General features: G+C 33.8%; 1 protein-coding gene across 2 annotated transcripts in view; it reads right to left on the bottom strand.

The window, feature by feature from the left end:
- LOC144956602 (transmembrane and coiled-coil domains protein 2-like) overlaps nt 1-22,500 on the bottom strand; it is a 432,530-nt gene that overhangs the window by 258,992 nt on the left and 151,038 nt on the right. Inside the window, exon 1 of one of the 2 annotated variants that reach the window (XM_078887211.1) lies at nt 870-975. The exons of the other annotated variant lie outside the window; for it this stretch is intronic. The gene's annotated coding sequence lies outside the window, so the exon portion shown is untranslated. Of the gene's footprint in view, nt 1-869; nt 976-22,500 lie in introns of those variants that run through there. 2 annotated transcript variants of the gene reach the window in all.

Below are 22,500 nucleotides of genomic sequence, written 5' to 3'. Positions count from 1 at the left end.
GCACGTTTATTGGATATTGCGCTATATAAATGCTCAAGTTTTTTTGTTTGTTTTTATTGGGTTTTTTTTGTTGTTGTTTTTTTGTTTTTGATTTTGTTTTTTTTAAGTGCCTCAAGGCCCAGGAAGGTTTACCAATAAAAATCTCCCTGGCAAACAGGCGAGCTTCTCTTTAGAACAATTTACTATCATTAACGAGTCGATCAATTATTTGAGTGTATTCTATATCTAGACCTATTGTTACTATGAATAGACACCACGTGATCATCGACACAAACACTCTCATCACTGCAATGGTCATTTTCACCGCATAATGTAATGAGAGTATATTATTATCCATTCCTAGAAATACAAATGAAATCTTACGTAATATATCCGGGGGCAAAATTAATAGAACAATTTATATTATCCTGTAAGTTTTGGTTATGTTAAACATGAAAACCTGATCACACAAACACACACAGAACAAACACGTAAATTAATATCCAACCATTTCCCAGAAACACAGTTTTATTATAAAATTAGTCATAAGCAAAAATGAATATAACAGGTTTAAAACAAAAGAACAAAATACCAAACACGGAACGTTTCGGGGTCAAAATCCTTCTTCAGCCAACAACAACAAAAAAAAAAACAAAAAAAAAAACCAAAAAAAAAAAAAAAAAAACAAAAAAAAACAATGAAGACAGAAATACATTACTAAATACATTGAAAAATCTGGGATTTATTAGTAATGTATTTATGTCTGTATTGTGCTTTTGTTGTTGTTGGCTGAAGACAGGTTTTGAACCCGAAACGTTCCGTGTTTTGTAAATTGTTGTTTCTTCTTTTTTAAAAGCTGTTATATTATTATATTCATTGTTGTTTCTTACTTGTTACAGTCTACAGTCAGTTTCTAGCAGCTTAGTATATCTTTGATAATTTTAGTACATTCTATTGATTTGATGTTATCACACGACACGACACGACACACAACACAATAATTTCCGTACACACCACTCGAGTAACACAGGAATTTCACACCAACCAACCACCACCTTACTCCAGGTCTCAGGAGCTCAAGCATCAAGTCTATCAATATTATTATTACTCTCGTACTCTGGAAAAACACTTATTTAAAAATTTGGCCAGAAAACTCGCCCTTCAAATATCAATAGACTCTGAGAAAAGACTTTCAAATTTGGGGTTTTTAGGAAAATTCCGCGATGTCCCAGGTTTGAGAGTTTTGTTTTTTTTTTTGCTTTGTTTGAGGATCATTTAAATCGTTCGATATTTGAAGGACGAGTTTTCTGGTCAAATTGTTTAATAAGTGTTTTATTTTCCCCCAGAGAAGTACGTCACTTAACTGGCAAACCCCATTCAATACGAATAATAGCATTGTGTTGATATTATCGTCAAATTGATAATCTATCAACCATGACTTACTGACTTATTTATTACACATTTATATTTACAATGAATTCTTGGCTGGATTAGGCTATCGATACGTCACGGGCTTGCCAGATTGAATTTGAGAAAAATAAAATTATGCCAAATTGTTAATTTTTAAGAATGCCAAATTTACTTGAGCCAGTAATACTGTATTTGTTTTTTTAATGACTCTATGAATCCTTGATTTGGCTATGAATTATTATTTTTATTTTTTTTCACTTAAAATTGATATTTATATTGTAAAGTGCCCAGAGCTTGTGTTTTACACGAGAATGAGCGCTGTATAAATGTGTATTATTATTATTATTATTATATTATTATTATTATTATTATTATTATTATTATTATTATTATTTATTATTATTATTATTATTATTATTATATTATTATAAAGAACATCGATCAAGAATACACCACTTATGTCAGAGTAATTATTTCTGTTTAGCCGTAAATCAAAATAAACATGAATATTAATCATATCGATATTGTATCAACCATGACCTTACTGATATATTTAAAAAAACAAAACACTTGAGCTTTTATATAGCGCAATATCCTCTAAACGTGCTCAAAGCGCTTTACAAGGGTCCCTGGTCAACAGCAACATTTAACATTCTTCTTCTTCTCTTCTTCTCTTCTTCTTCTTCTTCTTTCTTCTTCTTCTTCTCTTTCTTCTTCCTTCTTCTTCTTCTTCTTCTCTTCTTTCTTCTTCTTCTTCTTTCTTCTTTTTCTTCTTCTTCTTCTTCTTCTTCTTCTTCTTCTTCTTCTTCTTCTCTTCTTTCTTCTTCTTCTTCTTCTTCTTCTTCTTCTTCTTCTTTATTATTATTATTATTATTATTATTATTATTATTATTATTATTATTATTATTATTATTATTATTATTATTATTATTATTATTATTATTATTATTATTATTATTATTATAATAATTATTATTATTATTATTTATTATTATATTATTATTATTATTATTATTATTATTATTAATTATTATTAGTATCATCATCATCATTATTAAAATGTATCATTAAACTTCACTTTTTATAAATGTCTAGTTGACAAGCCCATCGTGTTGCCGTTCATAATGATGACGTAATGTAGTGAGTTTTGAGTCAGAACGAGTTCATTACTCCAAAGTCAATGAATTACTCGGGGTGATTGAGTGTGACATTTTAATGGCCTTCATTACGGTGTGTACAGATCGGTGTGTCATGATTTATGTCTTGGCAAGGGGGGGGGGGGGGGGGGGGGGGGGGGGGCGGTAGCAAGAAACGTTGACGGCTTTTTTTTTGCCCTTCTTATAGATAGTAGCATTTAAGACAAAAGACCGTGAACAGTGGAAGGGAATGTAACGACGGATGATTAGAGAGGCAGCCGAGGCGTCCCGATCGGATGATTAGGAAGCGAAAGGCCTTCTCTAAACGTTGAAGGTTACACATTGTTTCGTGTGTGTTTCTAAGCACATTTTATCCGTCTGACGGATTGTTGTGAGCTTTTTGTTTTTACTAAACGCACAGCATCATATTAGTAGTCCCCCCCCCCCTCTCCATATCATCATCATCATCATTGCCTTTTTCACCCTGGGGCAGGGTATAGGCCACAGACAAACGGTTTCCATCCTTCTCTATCCCGAGCTTTTTTTTTTTTTTATCTCATTTCCAGGTCTTACCACTTCTCTGTATGTCAGCTTCTTTATTCTTCTCCCTGTTCCTCCTTTCGGCTTTGTCTGTTGTCCTTCATAAATTATGTCATTCCAGAAACTCTTCGCGTCGCCCAAGCTTTTTTCCCCCATAAACATTTTTCTCCCCCCCCCCCCCTCCTTCCTCTCCCTCTCCCTCCCCCTCCCCCCCCCCCCCAACCCCCCCAACCTCCCCCCTTGTCACCTTTGATAGAAGTCTGTCAATGTTATAATTAACCCATTAGCCAAGGTGACATTTCCATCACGCGATGGATTGGTACACGTCATCAGAGGATGGCAGACGACAAACAAACAAACAAACAAACAAACCCAAAAAAAAAACAACTGTGGTTTGAACTTTTAAAATAAAAACCAAACAAAAAATCACCAAACAATTTTTTTTTGATATTAAAAAATCCCCAAAAAGCAACAAAACAAACAAACAAACTACAAAAACAAAAACAACAAAAGAACCCCCCCCCCCCCCCCCAACCCAAAAAAAAAACCTTGAGATTTATAGATAGTATAAAATTAACGTCACTCGGTCTTTGTTATTATTTTTTGCCATCCGGGTTCATGAGTAATCTCACTAACCTGTATGTATTAACCAACTAAAACGTTCAAGGTTACACAGTTTTGTGTGTGCTGGTCCGTTATACTTCCGGATGGCAATGTTGTGAGCTTCTTATCCAAGCGCATATGGTACAATATTTCCCCATAAACGTGCGCAAAACGCTTTACAATGGATCCAAGTCAACAGCAACATTCATTTAACATGGTAGGACGACACATGACTCGAAGCCCGTTTTCGGACAGTGACAACGCTGTTCACGGATAGGTACTTATTTTCACATGAGTACCGTGAGAGTAATTTGAATAAGGCGTTTTCCCCAAAGGGGCCCAAATTGCGCCCCTCAGAGGCAGGACTCGAACCCCGGACCTTTCGATCCGAAGATGAGTGTCGTATCACAAGGCGTCATAGCCTCACTAATATATCGTGAAACCAAACCAACGGTACCTATTCGCAGGTCATTGATAACCTAAAATTGTTATGGCCTCATAGTTGTAATGGAAATACTCCAAACCAACACAAATTGTCGACCAGTACAAGTGAACATTTTGTCTATGTCAAAAAAATATAATATCGCCTAACAGGGGTCATGTCTCGTTCTACATGTTACGTGTTTGCTGTTGGTCAGGGACCCTTTATAAACGCCTTAAGCACATTTAAGTGATATCGCGGTATATAAAAGCCATTTTTTTTTAACGTGCAATATTCAACATGTTAAGACTTGACTTGAGGTTTTATATGGCAATATCCACTAAACGTGCTCAAAGTGATTTACAAGGGTCCCTGGCACAGCAACACTAAACTGTATGTGAGACATACGACTGTAAGGCATATTACAATTCTTCCCGACAAAGATAACGCTGTTTGGGCCGTACTCATTTTACTCCTGAGTACTTGAGAATATTATGAGTAAAGACTTTTTGTTTTTTTTTTTTTTTTTTTTTTTTTTTTTTTTTTTTTTTTTTTTTTTTTTTTTTTTTTTTTTTTTTTTTTTTTTTTTTTTTTTTTTTTTTTTTTTTTTTTTTTTTTTTTTTTTTTTTTTTTTTTTTTTTTTTTTTTTTTTTTTTTTTTTTTTTTTTTTTTTTTTTTTTTTTTTTTTTTTTTTTTTTTTTTTTTTTTTTTTTTTTTTTTTTTTTTTTTTTTTTTTTTTTTTTTTTTTTTTTTTTTTTTTTTTTTTTTTTTTTTTTTTTTTTTTTTTTTTTTTTTTTTTTTTTTTTTTTTTTTTTTTTTTTTTTTTTTTTTTTTTTTTTTTTTTTTTTTTTTTTTTTTTTTTTTTTTTTTTTTTTTTTTTTTTTTTTTTTTTTTTTTTTTTTTTTTTTTTTTTTTTTTTTTTTTTTTTTTTTTTTTTTTTTTTTTTTTTTTTTTTTTTTTTTTTTTTTTTTTTTTTTTTTTTTTTTTTTTTTTTTTTTTTTTTTTTTTTTTTTTTTTTTTTTTTTTTTTTTTTTTTTTTTTTTTTTTTTTTTTTTTTTTTTTTTTTTTTTTTTTTTTTTTTTTTTTTTTTTTTTTTTTTTATATTGTTTTTTTTTTTTTTTTGTTGTTGTTTTTTGTTTGTTATTTATTGTTTTTGTTTTTTGTTTTTTGTTTTTGTTGTTTTATTTTTTTGTTTTATTTTTTTTTTTTTTTTGTTTTTTTTTTTTTTTTGTTTTGTTTTTTTTTGTTTTTGTTATTTGTTGTTATTATTTTTTTTTTGTTATTTTTGTTGTTTTTATTTGTTGTTATCATTGTTTATTTTTGTTTTTATGTTGTTTTTTGTTATTTGTTTTTTTGTTTTTGTTGTAATTGTTTGTTTTATTTTTTTTATATTGTTTTTATTTGTTTAGTGTGTTTTTTGTTTTTTTATTTTTGTTTATTTTTATTTTTGTTTGTTATCATTGTTTATTTGTTGTTATTTGTTTTTTTTTTTTTTTTGTTTTTTTTTTTTTTTAGTTGTTATTTGTTTTTATTTGTTGTTATTTTGTATTTTGTTTTTCTTTGTTTTTTTTTGTTTTTTTTTTTGTTATTTGTTTTTTCTTTTGTTATTTTGTTGTTATCATTTATTTTTTTTATTGTTTTATTTGTTTGTTTCATTTTTATTTTTTATTGTTTTATCTTTTTGTTATTTTTTTTATTTGTTTTTATTTTTATCAGTTGTTATTTTGTTTTATATTGTATTTTTTTTTTTGTTTTTTGTTTTTTTTGTTTTTTATTTTGTTTTTCTTTTTTTTGTTGTTATCTTTGTTATTTGTTTTTTGTTTTTGTTGTTTTGTTGTTATTTGTTGTTATCAGTTTTTGTTAATTGTTGTTATAGTTTTGTTATTTGTTGTTATCTTTGTTATTTTTGTTATTAGTTTGTTTTTTTGTTATAGTTTTTTTTTTTGTTATCTGTTTTATTTTGTTTTATCATTGTTTTTTGTTGTTTTATGTTGTTTATTTGTTTTTTCATTTTTTTTTGTTTTTATGTGTTTATTTTTTGTTTATCATTTTTTTTTTTGTTTATTTAGTTTTTTTTGTTGTTAGTTTTTTTTGTTTTTTGTTGTATCAATTTTGTTTTTTGTTATTTTTGTTTTATCAGTTTTGTTTTTTGTTGTGATTTTTGTTATATTTTCTGTTTTTTTTTTTTTGTTATCAGTTGTTATTTTGTTGTTATCAGTTGTTATTTGTTGTTATCAGTTAGTTGTTATTTCTGTTATTTGTTGTTATCAGTTGTTATTTGTTGTTATCAGTTGTTATTAGTTGTTATCAGTTGTTATTAGTTGTTATCAGTTGTTATTAGTTGTTATTTTTTGTTATTAGTTTGTTATTTGTTTGTTATTAGTTGTTATCAGTTGTTATTTGTTGTTATTTCGACAAAGATAAATACCGGCTAGCGAGTTGTACACGTAAAATTGGGACCTAGTAGACCACAGGAATATTGATTTTTGAGGCGAATTAAAGTATTTTTGTTATCATTTGGGTTTTTTTGTTTGTTGTTATCAGTTGTTATAATTTGTTATTATCTCGAAAAAGATAATAAAATATTGGAAACAAACAATAAGCTGAGCGATATCAACTTCACTCACATTACAGAAAACCTCCTGCACGAGGTGGAATTTCCCTCCATCTTTAACATTCTCTGTCACAGTTTTAAATCTAATATTTCTATGCCTATTTGTTTGTTTTTAAGTCTTTTTACGAGGCCTGCAGCACATTTATATTATCATTTCATCGCTTGTAAACTTTAATAAAATGGGATAGAGTGAAAATATTCTGGAATTTCAAATAAAGGCACCCAAGACAAGAAAAAAAAAGGAAGAAAAACGGGAATTATTGAAACTATGCCTAATGGCGTAACTTGTAAATGTTACATTGTAATGTGTAAATGTTACATTAAATTAAATAATTGACGAGCATGCGTGAAGATCAACATGGGATTCGAATAGAATAATAATTATTTTATTGATTGGCGGTGGTGGATGGAGGAGCACAAACAATGTATTTCGCAATGAATGCTAAATCAAATAATGATGGAGAAAGTGAAAGCGCTCACACATGTCAACACTGGGATGGGGGGGGGGGGGGGGGGATTGTGTTGTGTGTGTTGGGGGGGGGGGGGGGCGTTTGGGGTAGCATCTAATAAAAAATCCTGACCATTTGCTACACACAAATAGATACAGTTTGTACAATGGAGTACGGGGCAGCAATTAGTTTTCTTTTAAAATCGATATTATATTGATTAACATTGCGTCTCATGTATCGATATTATGGTTTTGATGCCTATTTCAAATTTCTTTATCAAAAATAAATTGATAAATAAATACAGTAGATAGATAAATGAATACTCACAAGATAAATATATATAATTTATACGCAAATAAATGAATAAATAAATACATAAATAAAAATAGCTCCGTTGTAGTTTTTAAAATGTTGAATATATTTAAAATTAAAAAAAAAAACGCCTAAAAAAAAAACCAGCACTACATTCAATGACGTCATCAGAAGTTGTGATATAATATTGTCATCAACTTCTTACGTATTCTTCGTAAACTTATTGATGCTGTGCGCTTAAACAAAAGGCTCACAAAATTCCGCCAGATGGCTATAGATAGAACGAAGATGACGTCACTCGGATCTTTGTTATTGTTTTTTGCCATCCACGTTTGTGAGCAATTCTAACTAAACTGCATTAACCAGACTATAAACATTTAAGGATATACATAGATTTGTGTGTTGGTCCGTTATACTTCCGGATGGCAATGTTGTGAGCTTCTTAGACAAGCGCATAATATATGTTTAACCTGCAACGTTTATAGATAGTATGCGCTTGGCAAAGAAACTCATAACATTGCTATCCGGAAATATAACGGACCAACACACACGCTGTGCGCTTAACCAAAATGCTCACAACATTCCGCCAAACGGACATAACGGACCAACACACAAAACTATGTGTAACCTTAAACGTTTATAGTCTGGTATCATTTATTGAGAACTAATCATAAAAATGGCTGGCAAAAAATAAAAAAATAAAACACTAACAAAAACCCGAGTGACGTCAATTTCATTCTATCCATATAGATAGAAAGAAGATGACGTCACTCAGGTCTTTGTTATTGTTTTTTTTTGCCATCCACGTTTATGAGTAATTTTCACTAATCTGTATTAACCAGGCTATAATCGTTTAAGGTTACACATAGTTTTGTGTGTTGGTCCGTATACTTCTGGATAGCAATGTTGTGAGCTTCTTTGCCAAGTGCATACTATCTATATTTTTGGTCATGAATTTACGAAGATTTCCTTTCAAGTCTCATATTTAAACCGTCCGGACATAATACCGACTTCTGACAGTGGGTGACATATAATTTGGTGATCAGACCGTCGTACAAGTGGTACGTACATTTGGTAGGGCTTAGGCAGGGAATCAACAGAGAATTAGTGGCAGATGGGACGATTTTGTAGGAATGCAGCTCGAGTAACACACACGACGACACGACAGAAAAACATCTCAACTCGACATTATAAACAGTTTAGACTACAAGTCACATAATAGAAGTTACAATTTTCATGCGAGAATTAAAAAAAAAAAGAAAAAAAAAAAGAAAACAACGACAACAACATAACAACAACAACAACAACAACAACAACAACAACAACAACAACTAAAACAACAACAACAACAACAACAACAACAACAACAACAACAACAACAACTACAACAACAACAACAACAACTAAAACAACAACAACAACAACAACAACAACTAAAACAACAACAACAACAACTACAACAACAACAACAATAACGACCACAACAACAACAACAACAACAACAAACGAAACAAAACGAAAAAGCAAAATTAAAAAAAAACAACAAGAAAAAAACAACACCCCGAAAACCACAATCATCACAACGGATTTTTTTTCTTTCTTACGTTTGATCTGATGGCTAGAACCGGTGATTATTATACTTAATTTAAACAATATAATATCTAAATATTACCCACCCTGTAATGGTAAACACCCCCCCCCCCCCCCCCCGTAAAAAAAACCACAATCATAAACAAACAAAATAAACAATCATAAACAAAACTAAAAAACACAATTATAAACATAAAACAATCATAAACAACAAACAACCAAGCAGTGTTTGACGGGCGCATCATCCGTGCTCTGAAAAAAAACTAACACATATCTAGAAATTTGGCCAGAAAACTCGTCCTTCAAATATCGATCGATTTAAATGACTCTCGTCTTAGCAAAAAACTTTCAAACCTGGGACTTCGCGTTCTGCGAAGTCCCAGGTTTGAAAGTTTTTTGCTAAGACGAGGGTCATTTAAATCGATCGATATTTGAAGGACGAGTTTTCTGGCCAAATTTCAAAATATGTGTTTTTCCAGAACAGTGCAGGTCTACAGCTGTGGGCCTATTTAGTTGACTAATAGAATCGACGGCAACTTCAAAGAAACCGCAAATTGGATGGAGAATGTCGACGTCATCTTCAGGATAGCTTTCTAAAATTACACAATATTTATCACGAGCGACGTGTACTTACTTACAGGTCTGATAACCCAAATTGTTATAGGCTCATTCATTGTTATTATGGAAATACTCTCAAACTAACGCAAAATACTGTCCATTACACACAACAATGTTAAAGAAGAAATTAATTGAGTAGAAAAGTGTTAGAGGACAATAGAATCTACGGGGAGATGGGGTCTCGAACCCACGACCCTTCTGTTACGACAACTCCACGCCTGACCGCGAGAGGGTAGCTATAGATAGTATGCAGATGACGTCACACAGGCCTTTGTTATTGTTTTTGCCATCCGCGTTTGTGAGTTGTTCTCACTAAAGTGTATTAACCAGACTATATAAACGTTCATGGTTATACAGAGTTTTGTGTGTTGGTCCGTTATACTTCCGGATGGCAATGTTGTGAACTCCTTGGCCAAGCGCATTCTATCTATAAAAGTTCATGGTTATACAGAGTTTGTGTGTTGGTCCGTTATACTTCCGGATGGCAATGTTGTGAACTCCTTGGTCAAGCGCATTCTATCTATACACTCTAAGCCATTCGCAACTCAAATTTGAATCAAGCCCATAGTATTTGCATTCGGTTGTCAGACCTGTGAATATGTGCACAAAATTCCAATTTCTTAACCTTATTAATTTCTTGAAATTCAATTTTAAAAGGCTCTGTTCATCCCGAAATAATACCGTTTTGAGAAGATTGGTCATATTTTGATATTATAGTGTTGAAATTAAATAAAATAATCACAGGTACTAGCCCTCAGATCAATTGTAAGAAAAAAACCCACCAAAAAACATGTGTCGCCCTTAACGTTCTCACTCCAAATTCTTTTGTCTCCAATTAATTTTACCATTTTGAAGCACAAGTCATAATAATATAATAATAATAATAATAATAATAATAATAATAATAATAATAATAATAATAATAATAATAAATTAATAATATAATAATAATAATAATAATAATAAATAATAATAATAATAATAATAATAATAATAATAATAATATAATAATAATAATAATAATATTAATAATAATAAATAATAATAATATAATAATAATAATAATAATAATAATAATAATAATAATAATAATAATAATAATAATAATAATAATAATAATATAATATAAATAATAATAATAATAATAATAATAATAATAATAATAATAATAATAATAATAATAATAATAATAATAAAATAATAATAACAATAATAATAATAATAATAATATAATAATAATAATAATAATAATAATAATAATAATAAAATAATAATGATATTAATAATAATAATAATAATAATAATAATATAATAATAATAATAATAAATAATAATAATAATAAATAATAATAATAATAATAATAATAATAATAATAAATAATAATAATAATAATAATCATAATAATCATAATAATAATAATAATATAATCATAATAATCATAATAATAATAATAATAATAATAATATAATAAATAATAATAATAATAAATAATAATAATAATAATAAATAATAATAATAATAATATAATAATAATAATAATATATAATATAATATAATAATAATAATAATAATAATAAAGAGACACTTGTTGAACCCTTTCCCTGAAACCAACCATCTCAAAGCCCTTGAGTAGTCGTAAAAACCCACGTAGACGAAGTTTATCCCCGCTGGTGTAGATTTCGACGGTCATAAACAATTATTTACCATTAGTTTCCATTTAATAGAGCGTTGGTGAATCTGAAGGTACTTTCCGCAAGACTTAAACAGACCTAGCTACCCAATTCATGCTAGATGGACCAAAAGAAACAACAATAAAGAGTTCAGAAAAGAAACTCGACTACGATCGGGATAGATACCATCCCCTTTACTTGAGCTTTTATATAGCGCAATATCCACTAAACGTGCTCAAAGCGCTTTACAACCGGTCCCAGGCGAACAGCAACACGTAACGAACCGTGACGCCTGTTAGGTGATATTACATTTTTTTTCCGACAGAGACAATGCTGTTAACGGCCAGGTACTCATTTTACACCTGGGTACGGTGAGATAATGTGAGTAAAGAGTCCTTTTCCAAGAATCAACTATGCGCCGAGCGAAGCTTGAACCCAGGACCATCCGATACCACAAGACCACATAACAACTTGACATGTAAGGCGAATGTTCTACCAATTTCGCAATCTACGAGAGGCGAATGTTCTACCAAATTAATGAGCAATGGGTGGGAGGCGAATGTTCTATCAACTGAAAAATCGGCAGGAGGCGAATGTTCTACCAACTGGAGCGATCGGCGGGAGGCGAATGTTCTATCAACTGAGAAATTGACGGAGGCGAATGTTCCCACCAATTGAGATATCGACGGGAGGCGAATGTTCTACCAGCTGAGATATCGACGGGAGGCGAATGTTCTACCAGCTGATAAATCGACGGGAGGCGAATGTTTCTACCAGCTGAGAAATCGACGGGAGGCGAATAATCTACCAGCTGAGAAATCGACGGGAGGCGAATGTTCTACCAGCTGAGATATTGACGGGAGGCGAATGTCTACCAACTGAGAAATCGACGGGAGGCGAATAATCTACCAGCTGAGAAATCGACGGAGGCGAATGTTCTACCAGCTGAGAAACTGACGGGAGGCGAATGTTCTACCAACGGAGAAATCGACGGGAGGCGAATGTTTACCAACAGAGAAATCGACGGGAGGCGAATGTTCTATCAACTGAAAAATCGGCAGGAGGCGAATGTTCTACCAACTGAGAAATCGTCGAGGCGAATGTTCTACCAACTGAGAAATCGACGGGAGGCGAATGTTCTACCAAATGAGAAATCGTCGGGAGGCGAATGTTCTACCAACAGAGAAATCGACGGGAGGCGAATGTTCTACCAAATGAGAAATCGTCGGGAGGCGAATGTTCTACCAACAGAGAAATCGACGGAAGGCGAATGTTCTATCAACTGAAAAATCGGCAGGAGGCGAATGTTCTACCAACTGGAGCAATCGGCGGGAGGCGAATGTTCTATCAACGGAGAAATCGACGGGAAGCGAATGTTCTACCAACTGAGAGATCGGCGGGAGGCGAATGTTCTACCAATTGAGAAATCGACGGGAGGCGAATGTTCTACCAATTGAGAAATCGACGGGAAGCGAATGTTCTACCAACTGAGAGATCGGCGGGAGGCGAATGTTCTACCAAGCTATCCCAAGAAAAGGACTGGACAAGGCCCTTGGGCAGGTCGGAGTGACATTAAGCAGATAATAATAATACTAAATATCTTGTCGGAATCATGGAGTCATGTAAGTAGCTTAGGTGTGTAGGTGTGTGTGTGTGTGTGTGTGTGTGTGTGTGTGTGTGTGTGTGTGTGTGAAAGTGGGTGTGTGTTGAGTTATCATGTGTGATGGGGCTTTATTATATGGCCTAGGGTAACGGTTCATCTGCTATCATTGCCAACAATATAAAACAGCACACGTGACCCCAGCGCCACAGACTGGTATCATATCAGAGGTAACCACCCTCTGACCGGAAGTGAATTTCACCCTTTCCATACCGACTATAGATAGTATGCTCTTGGCTGAAAAGCTCATAACATTGCCATCCGGAAGTAGATTGACCAACACACAAAACTATGTGTAACCTTAAACGTTTATAGTCTGATTAATACAGTGTAGTGAGAATTACTCATAAACGCGAATGGCAAAAACAATAACAAAGACATGAGTGACGTCAACTTCGATCTATCTATAGAAGGAACGAAACTGACGTAACTTATTGTTTTTAGACTTAATTATTAGTTTTCACTGATTTTAGCCAAAAGAAAATGGAGATCGACCGTAGCCATCGTTAAGTTATAGCCTGGGACTTGAACCGTGGCTCTCGTAAACTCCTGGCCTGACACTGACCAACAAATGACGTCAAAAGACAAGTCTTTGGTCACAAAAGAAAAACAAATCGTGAGTTGTATTCAATAGTTCAACCAATGGGACCACTTGTTTCCTTGAGCTCTACTAACAACAACTCACTAGACGCGACACAAACCTAATACATGACGTCAAACTGTAAGTCTTAGAGGGTTCTCGCGTAGCCATCGTTTTGTTATAGCTTGACACTGAAATCCAAAAAGACCGGCAGTTTGACGTCATTATTTTTTTTTTACACCGCCTAGTGAGTTGTCGTTAGTAGAGCTCATGGAAACAAGTTATTTCATTGGTTGAACTATTGAATACAACTCACGATTTGTTTTCTTTTGTGGCAAAAGACTGGCATTTTGACGTCATTGTTTGGTCAGTATCAGGCCATAACTTTACGAAGGTGTTTACTACGGTCAAAGAGCGTGTAGGTAACGATTGTTGTTACCAAGAGCTCTCACTTCCCGCTTTTGGTGAAGCCACGCATCTTCCGTCTTCTACTCGTATTTTCTTCATTGTATCAGTAAGCCTAGCGTGCTTGATACACGCGGAGCACACCCACCTCGCTCTCTCGCCTGGCACGCGACAAAAGCATTGCGGTTAAGAGAAGTGAGAGCTCTTGGTAACTACGTTACCCTACACACTCTTTGCTACTGTCACGGCCAGGTAGAACGAAGTTGACGTCACTGCGGTCTTTGTTATTGTTTTTTGCCATCCATGTTTATGAGAAATTCTCACTAAACTGCATTAACCTGACAATAAACGTTCAAGGTTACACACAGTTCTGTGTGTTGGTTCGCTAAATTTCCGGAAGGCAATGTTTTGAGCTTCTAAGCCAAGCGCATACTATATATAAGTTATATAAGCGCAATGAGCAGGTTTAGTGGATATTGCGCTATATAAAAGCTCAAGGTCTTTTTTCTTCATTTCGAATCATAAGAGCGTGTTTATCTGGTCGTGTTGTTATGGAGAGTTATGAACTACGAGTACAAGCATACACAAGCTGGGAGAGAAAGCAAATATCGCGAGATGCCACGATTATTTGTAATATCGATTTATCAATCATCGTAACACTGTAATCGATATAATTCCTTCGATTTGTCAAAGGTGGAAAAGGATGAGCGATGAGGTTACGCGGGGTTGGGTAAATACGAGACATATTGTGTACAGGAGCTAAAAGGTGTAAATAGATTGTTGTTGTTTTTTAAAAAATATTCTTTAACTCACTCAACCCTAACACCGACTTTATCCGTAGTTTACCCGGGTTACTTTTACTCCATGCCTATTTATTACATTTTTTCTGAGACAAATTATAGGCGTAGTCTAGTATCAAAGCTAATGTTTTATAGTTTTTACATGTTCATGGTAGTTGAATAGAACTATCAATGTACATGCTCTTTTTTAATACCATTTTTTTCCCCAATTTTGAAAAGTAGCAAAAATCTGTAGGCTTGAGTGAGTTAATTGTTGTTTTTTTTATTAAATTGGTTTTTGTTGGTTTTTTTTTTGTTTTGTTTTGGTGTGTGTGTGTGTGTGTGTATGTGTGTGTGTGGGTGTGTGTGAGTGCATTGCATTGTTTGCGTGTAGTAATGATGAGGTTCCCCTGGGTTGAGTAAATAGCGCGTCCCATAGCCACAACGTGTAAATAGATTATTAAATTGGTTTGTTTGGTTATTAAATTGGTTTGTTTGGTTATTAAATTGGTTTGTTTGGTTATTAAATTGGTTTGTTTGGTTATTAAATTGGTTTATTTGGTTATTAAATTGGTTTGTTTGGTTATTAAATTGGTTTGTTTGGTTATTAAATTGGTTTATTTGGTTATTAAATTGGTTTGTTTGGTTATTAAATTGGTTTGTTTGGTTATTAAATTGGTTTGTTTGGTTATTAAATTGGTTTGTTTGGTTATTAAATTGGTTTGTTTGGTTATTAAATTGGTTTGTTTGGTTATTAAATTGGTTTGTTTGGTTATTAAATTGGTTTGTTTGGTTATTAAATTGGTTTGTTTGGTTATTAAATTGGTTTATTTGGTTATTAAATTGGTTTGTTTGGTTATTAAATTGGTTTTTTGGTTATTAAATTGGTTTATTTGGTTATTAAATTGGTTTGTTTGGTTATTAAATTGGTTTGTTTGGTTATTAAATTGGTTTGTTTGGTTATTAAATTGGTTTGTTTGGTTATTAAATTGGTTTGTTTGGTTATTAAATTGGTTTGTTTGGTTATTAAATTGGTTTGTTTGGTTATTAAATTGGTTTGTTTGGTTATTAAATTGGTTTGATTTGGTTATTAAATTGGTTTGTTTGGTTATTAAATTGGTTTGTTTGGTTATTAAATTGGTTTGTTTGGTTATTAAATTGGTTTGTTTGGTTATTAAATTGGTTTGTTTGGTTATTAAATTGGTTTGTTTGGTTATTAAATTGGTTTGTTTGGTTATTAAATTGGTTTGTTTTGTTTTGAGATAACGATAAAGGGAGTAAATCTGACTCGTGAATGAACAACACAAAACAAACGACGTTTCAATTCGGCATAAGGCCTTTTTCAAGTAATCACAAAATACATATATACTTATATTAGATTGTCATAATAATATAGGCGAAAAATTGTAAATGTGTGTGTGTGTGTGTGTGTGTGTGTGTGTAGGTGTGTGTGTGTGTGTGTGTGTGTGTGTTTGGTTCTTTGGAGTACGAATGAGGTTTTCTTGGGTCGAATAAATATTGTGTAGTACCGTAATAGCCATACGTTGCAAATAGACTTGTTTTATTTTGTTTATGATGTTTGTTGTTGTTGTTGTTTGTTGTTTTTACTTGTGACGAAGGGTAAGGGCGGTGAATGATGTTGTTTTTAAGCTGTTGTGGTATAGTTGTTGGTTTTGTTTTTGTTGTTGTTTTTGTTAAGAAAAAGAATGAAAATCCCCCAAGGAAACATCGAAGTTGTATCTAATCCAATGGTTCAATACTGTGTCATGTGTTTGTTGGCCATTCGGATATCAGACAATGAACTTATTGATGCTGTATGTTTGAGTAAAATACTCACAACGTGTGCCAGCCGGATATTAAAAAAAACTTGAGCTTTGTTTTGAATAGCGCAATATCCATTAAACGTGCTCAAATCGCTTTACAAAGGGTCCCTGACCAACAGCAGGACGTAACATGTAGAACGTACATGACGCCTGTTAGGCGATTTTACAATTTCTTTTTCGACAAGAGACAACGCTGTTGACGGTCAGGTACTACACTTGATGGAGTGAGAACTACTCACAAAAATAGCTGGCTAAAAACAACAACAAAGAGCTGAGTGACGTCAATTTCGTTCCTTCTATAGTCAGAACTGTGGGGCCTATTTTAGGCAGGTCACTCAGTGGGTCATCTGTCGCCCTATATTTTGTTTTTACCAACTTGATTTCTGTCTTTTTCTTGGAATGGGATTGATGCCCCGGCCCTGGCCGCAGTCATTGGCTGGGAGGGAAACAGTCAACTGTATATTTTTATAGTTTTCAGAGATAATAATGATGAATAATAATTATGTTGAAAACTTATAAAGCGCTATATCTCCAAGACAACAGACTCTAAGCGCTTAAATTACAAATTACTTGGGCTGAAACATACTCATTCACACACATATAGGCACACACACACACACACACACACACACACACACACACACTCACCCCCCCCCCCCCCCCCCCCCGTGTAAATATTCTCTCTGTTATGTAGGTATCTCCTGTTATTTTATATAATCCAATGTCATCATCAGATGTCATATCCGCCCAAAATCAAATAAAACACGGAGTGCAAAGTTGGTATGTGAAAATCGGGACTTCAGAGTTTTGATCCGCCGACCATCCTTATTCCAACTCAACTTTCAGCATTTGATCCACACAACCCAACACCTGGTTGAGACAGAAAGTCACATATTTATCATTTCATGCGGCTATGTGGTCTTGTGGTGTGGCACTCGCCTTTGGATTGGAAGGTCCTGGGTTCGGGTCCCAAAGGCGCGTAGTTGAATTCTTGAAAAAAAAAGTCTCTTTATTTATATTCTCTCACCGCACTCAGGTGTAAAAAAGGTTAACAGCGTTGACATTGTTCGAAAGAAAATAATTATATTGTAATATCGCCTAACAGGCGTCATGTCTCGTCCTAAATGTTAAGTGTTGTTGTTGACTAGGGACCCTTTGTAAAGCGTTTTGGTCACGTTTAGTGGATATTGCGCTATATAAAAGCGTATGTGTTTATTTATTTATGTGTATTGTTGTTTTTCCCTTTGCTGAATACACGATGTGATACGGGCGATTATTTATATCGATATGACTATCGATTGTACAGCTAAGTATATATAGTATGCAGATGACGTCACTCAGACCTTTGTTATTGTTTTTGCCATCCGCGTTTGTGAGTTGTTCTCACTAAACTCTATTAACCAGACCATAAAAGTTCATGGTTACACAGAGTTTGTGTGTTGGTCCGTTAAACTTCCGGATGGCAATGTTGTGAACTCCTTGGCCAACCGCATTCTATCCATATCAAGAAAATGTCAGCGTTGGTCATGATTTAGTCATGGAATGATGCCAACTCTGTCTGACTCGATCTTCCTCTCTGTCTTATATTATATTATATATCTGTGTGTGCCTTTGCTAATTTTCTTTTCATAAATCTGAGTTTCAATAAACTCAATTTATCTCTATCTTTCTTACTTTCTCTCTCTCTTATTCTCTCCCTCTCTCTCTCTCTCTCTCTCTCTCTATATATATATATATATATATATATCTATACATATATATATATACATGACGTAATAGATGGCAATTATACACAATCTGGAATCGACGTTAAGATACTATAAATAGACCAACCCGCCTACGTCAGTGCATGTCATATATCATTATGTTGATATAATGTTATTGAGAGACCGATTAGAGCAGGAAAAGGCCACAATCAGGTAATTATCACCTATAGGTGACAGCCCCCCCCCCCCCCAACCTCCCCTATCACCTGGGTACTAAAAACTAAAATTAGAAAATAATTCAATTTTCCACCACATTCAATGATTACAAAGTACACAACACCCCCTCCCCCCCCCCCCCCAACCGCCCCTCCCCCCCAAAAAAAAAAAAAAAACAAACCCAAACAAAAACAAAACAAAACAAAACCAAAAAACAAAAAAAAAACAACATAAAGTAAAATCAATACAAACTAACCCCCCCCCCCCCCCCCCGAGATTCACAAATAAAATAAATGAAGCAAGCACCCCCCCCCCCCCCAATAAAAAATAGCAAAATAACAAAAGAAAACACGAAAACATAACTTTTAAAACCCAACAAGACAAACAAACATAGTCTACATAAAAAAGACGAATTAAAAAAACAAAAACCTAACAAAATGTTAAAAAATAAATGAAAACAAACCAATAACCAAACGGAAATCGAAAGATAGAAAAACAAAACAAAACAAAACAAATCAAAACAGACCCCCAAAAACAGCGTGCACATTACACACTTGCTGAAAATGACGCACTCATAGCAATAGATTATTCATTACCTGTCATTCACTTGTATATATATATATAATATATTATATCTATGTATAATGTATCCTGTTGAACGTGAATAGAAATTACAACATCCGTTCAAATTGATTGACTAGAAATTGATCACAGAATAACACAATTATATCCACAAACACACACAGTCCTCAATGGAAACACACTCGGTGTGTGTCAAACACACAACACACAACACACAACAAACACAAACACATTATGGAGACCGACCGACGGACCGCCCATGACATCGACAGACGACAGACAGACAGACAGTACAGCAGGTAAACTGATTTCCCAAAAACCAATCATCTTCGACAAATTGGAACAACAAAAGAAAGCGGCGAAATACGAAACAAGTGGGGGGAAGGCAGAAGGGAGAAGGAAGGAAGGAAGACGAGAGGAAGGGGGAGATAATAAGGAGGGGGGGGGGGGGAAGGAAGGAAGAAACCACAGCAGTTAGTTTTATTGATCTCAGTGACAAGCCACAGCCAAACCAAACTATTATGAACAAAATATTGTCTTTACGATTTTGGCTGAAAAACTCGTCCTTCAAATAGCAATGGATCAAAATGACCCCCCCCCCCCACCCCAACTTATCCAAAAAGCTATAAAACACGTGATTTCCAGAAATCATCATTGAAGTCTCAGGTTTGATAATTTTTGGCACGATGAGGAGGGTGGTTCTAGTAGATTGACAGTCGAAGGACGAGTTTTCTGGCCAAATTTTTAAACATGTGTTGTATTTTTTTCTTCTTTTCCACAGATCCACAGAGCCGACATAATATATTCCAATAACATCCTTGCAGATCCCATGTCATTAGCAGACATGCCAAGCACTATGAAACAGTCGTAGAAATATGAATTTTCGGCTCCAGCTACAGAGCTGCATTGGTTTCTTTTGACTCTATAGATAGTATGCGCTTGGCTAAGAAGACCACAACATTGCCATCCGGAAGTATAACGGACCAACACAAAAAACTCTGTGTAACCTTGAACTTCCATAATCTGGAAAATACAGTTTAGTGATAACTACTCATAAACGCGATGGCAAAAAAAAAACAATAACAAAGTCTTGAGTGACGTCAACTTCGAACTATGTCTAAATTTTATTGAAAGAGAAAGTTTAGTTCCTTAGAACCTGTAATATTCAGGACTTTGGAGCCTTTGTGGAACAGGCTGAGGGCAAAAGGTTTATTTCTAAAGCTATTTAAAGTGAAGTTTTCAATGTATTTTTTCCCCTTGGAAACCACAAACTTTGGAAATTTCAAGTTGGCATCTCTGCAAATGTGATAGACGTGATTGAATTTTAACGTTGCCAACTATCATCATAATATTTCGTAAACTAGAGAGTTTATTTCTTCCCCTTTGATATATCGTTTTAACATATTATATCATATTATTATCATATAATTATATCATGACACGGGTTAAAGGTTAATGGGAATACATTGTTGGAATGCCTTTGTTAAAAACAGCTAATGTTGTTGTTGTTGTTGTTGTTGTTGTTGTTACTATTATTATTATTATTATTATTATTATTATTATTATTATTATTATTATTATTATTATTATTATTATTATTATTTATTATTATCATTATCATTATTATTATCATCATCATCATTCTTCTTCTTCTTCTTCTTCTTCTTCTTCTTCTTCTTCTTCTTCTTCTTCTTATTATTATTATTATTATTATTATTATTATTATTATTATTATTATTATTATATTATTATTATTATTATTATTATTATTATTCTTATTAGCCTTTCAGTAAATGCCCCGCCCAAGGGTCATTTTTCATCCATGGATATTTGAAGGAGGATTTTTCTGGACAAAATATTGGAGGACAGTAGTAGTATTACCGTTGGGGTCCCGATAGTAGGTAAAGCACCCGCTTCACAATCAAAGGGACCGTGATCGATCCCCGGTGCAGTCAAGACTTTTTTACACATAGCGTCAATACAAACGCACACACCCCCCCCCCTCACACACACACACACACACACGCACACATGCATACGCACAGCACTTATTGATTACAAACGAGTCAACAGTGGTCATAATCACAATGGTGTTATAATCAATATACGGACTGGTCACCTCACTGGAAATTAATCATCTCCCCTCCCCCCTCCCCCTTCCCTCCCTCCCCCCCCCCTAACCTTTTGCCTATCACCCCTTTCTACTTCTCCATAGTCAGGAAATCATTAAATATTCCGCAACCAACTCACCATGAGAGAAAATTAATAAAACCCAGATGTGCTACAGATAGTTCGAAGATGACGTCACTCAGGTCTTTGTTATTGTTTTCTTTTTTCCCATCCGCGTTCATGAGTAATTCTTACTAAACTGTATTAACCAGACTATAAAACGTGAATGGTTACACAGAGTTTTGTGTGTTGGTTCGTTATACTTCCGGATGGCAATGTTGTGAGGTTCTTAGCCACGCCCATACTGTCTATAGCTTGGAAAAGCAACCAGCCAAGGGAAAGGTTTATCCAAAATACAACCAGGGGGAGAAAGTACGAGATCTATAGATAGTATGCGCTTGGCTTAGAAGCTCATAACATTGCCATCCGGAAGTATAACGGACCAACACACAAAACTGTGTGTATCCATGAACGTTTATAGTCAGTTTATTATAGTTTAGTGAGAATTACTCACAGACGCGGATGGCAAAAAACAATAACAAAGACCTGAGTGACGTCATCTTTGAACTATCTATAGCTGGGAAAAGCAACCAGCCCAGGAGATTGTCACTCCACAGGACTTTCCGATGGGAAAGCGAGTGTCATACCACTAGACCACATAGCCGCCCAAGAATATAATATTGTGCGGCTATGTGGTCTTGTGGTATGACACTGGCTTTCGGATCGGGAGGTCCTGGATTCGGGCCTCGCTCGGCGCATAGTTGAGTCCTTGGAAAATACTCTTTACTCATCATATTCTCGTACCGTACTCAGGTGTAAAATGAGTACCTGGTCGTTAACAGCGTGTCTCTGTCGAAATTTTTTTTTTGTAATATCGTCTAACAGGCGTCATGTCTTGTTCTACATGTTACGTGGTGCTGTTGGTCTGGTGACCTTTGTAAAGCGCTTTGAGCACGTTTAGTGGATATTGCGCTATATAAAAGCTCAAGGTCAAGAAGGAACTAATTCCAAATAAACATGAACGTTTTCAACATTTCAAGTTATTGTATGTTTAGTTATTTAATTCGTTTAATTATTGATTCCCTCCCCCCCCCTCCCCCCCCCTCCTCCTCCCCCCCTCCCCCCCCTCCCCCCCCTACTCCTCCCCCCTCCTCCTCCTCCCCCCCCCCCACCCCTTCCCCCAAAGTTTCCCTCGATTGTTTAAATATGATTTTGTTTACTGTAGGGATTTCAAGTC

This window comes from Berghia stephanieae, chromosome 11, assembly GCF_034508935.2.
Source record: "Berghia stephanieae isolate SIO BIC M18660-M18661 chromosome 11, UCSD_Bste_1.3, whole genome shotgun sequence".
NCBI lineage: Eukaryota > Metazoa > Mollusca > Gastropoda > Nudibranchia > Aeolidiidae > Berghia > Berghia stephanieae.
The sequence above is the reverse complement of the archived record's forward strand: the minus strand, read 5'-3'. Positions and strand labels throughout refer to the sequence as shown.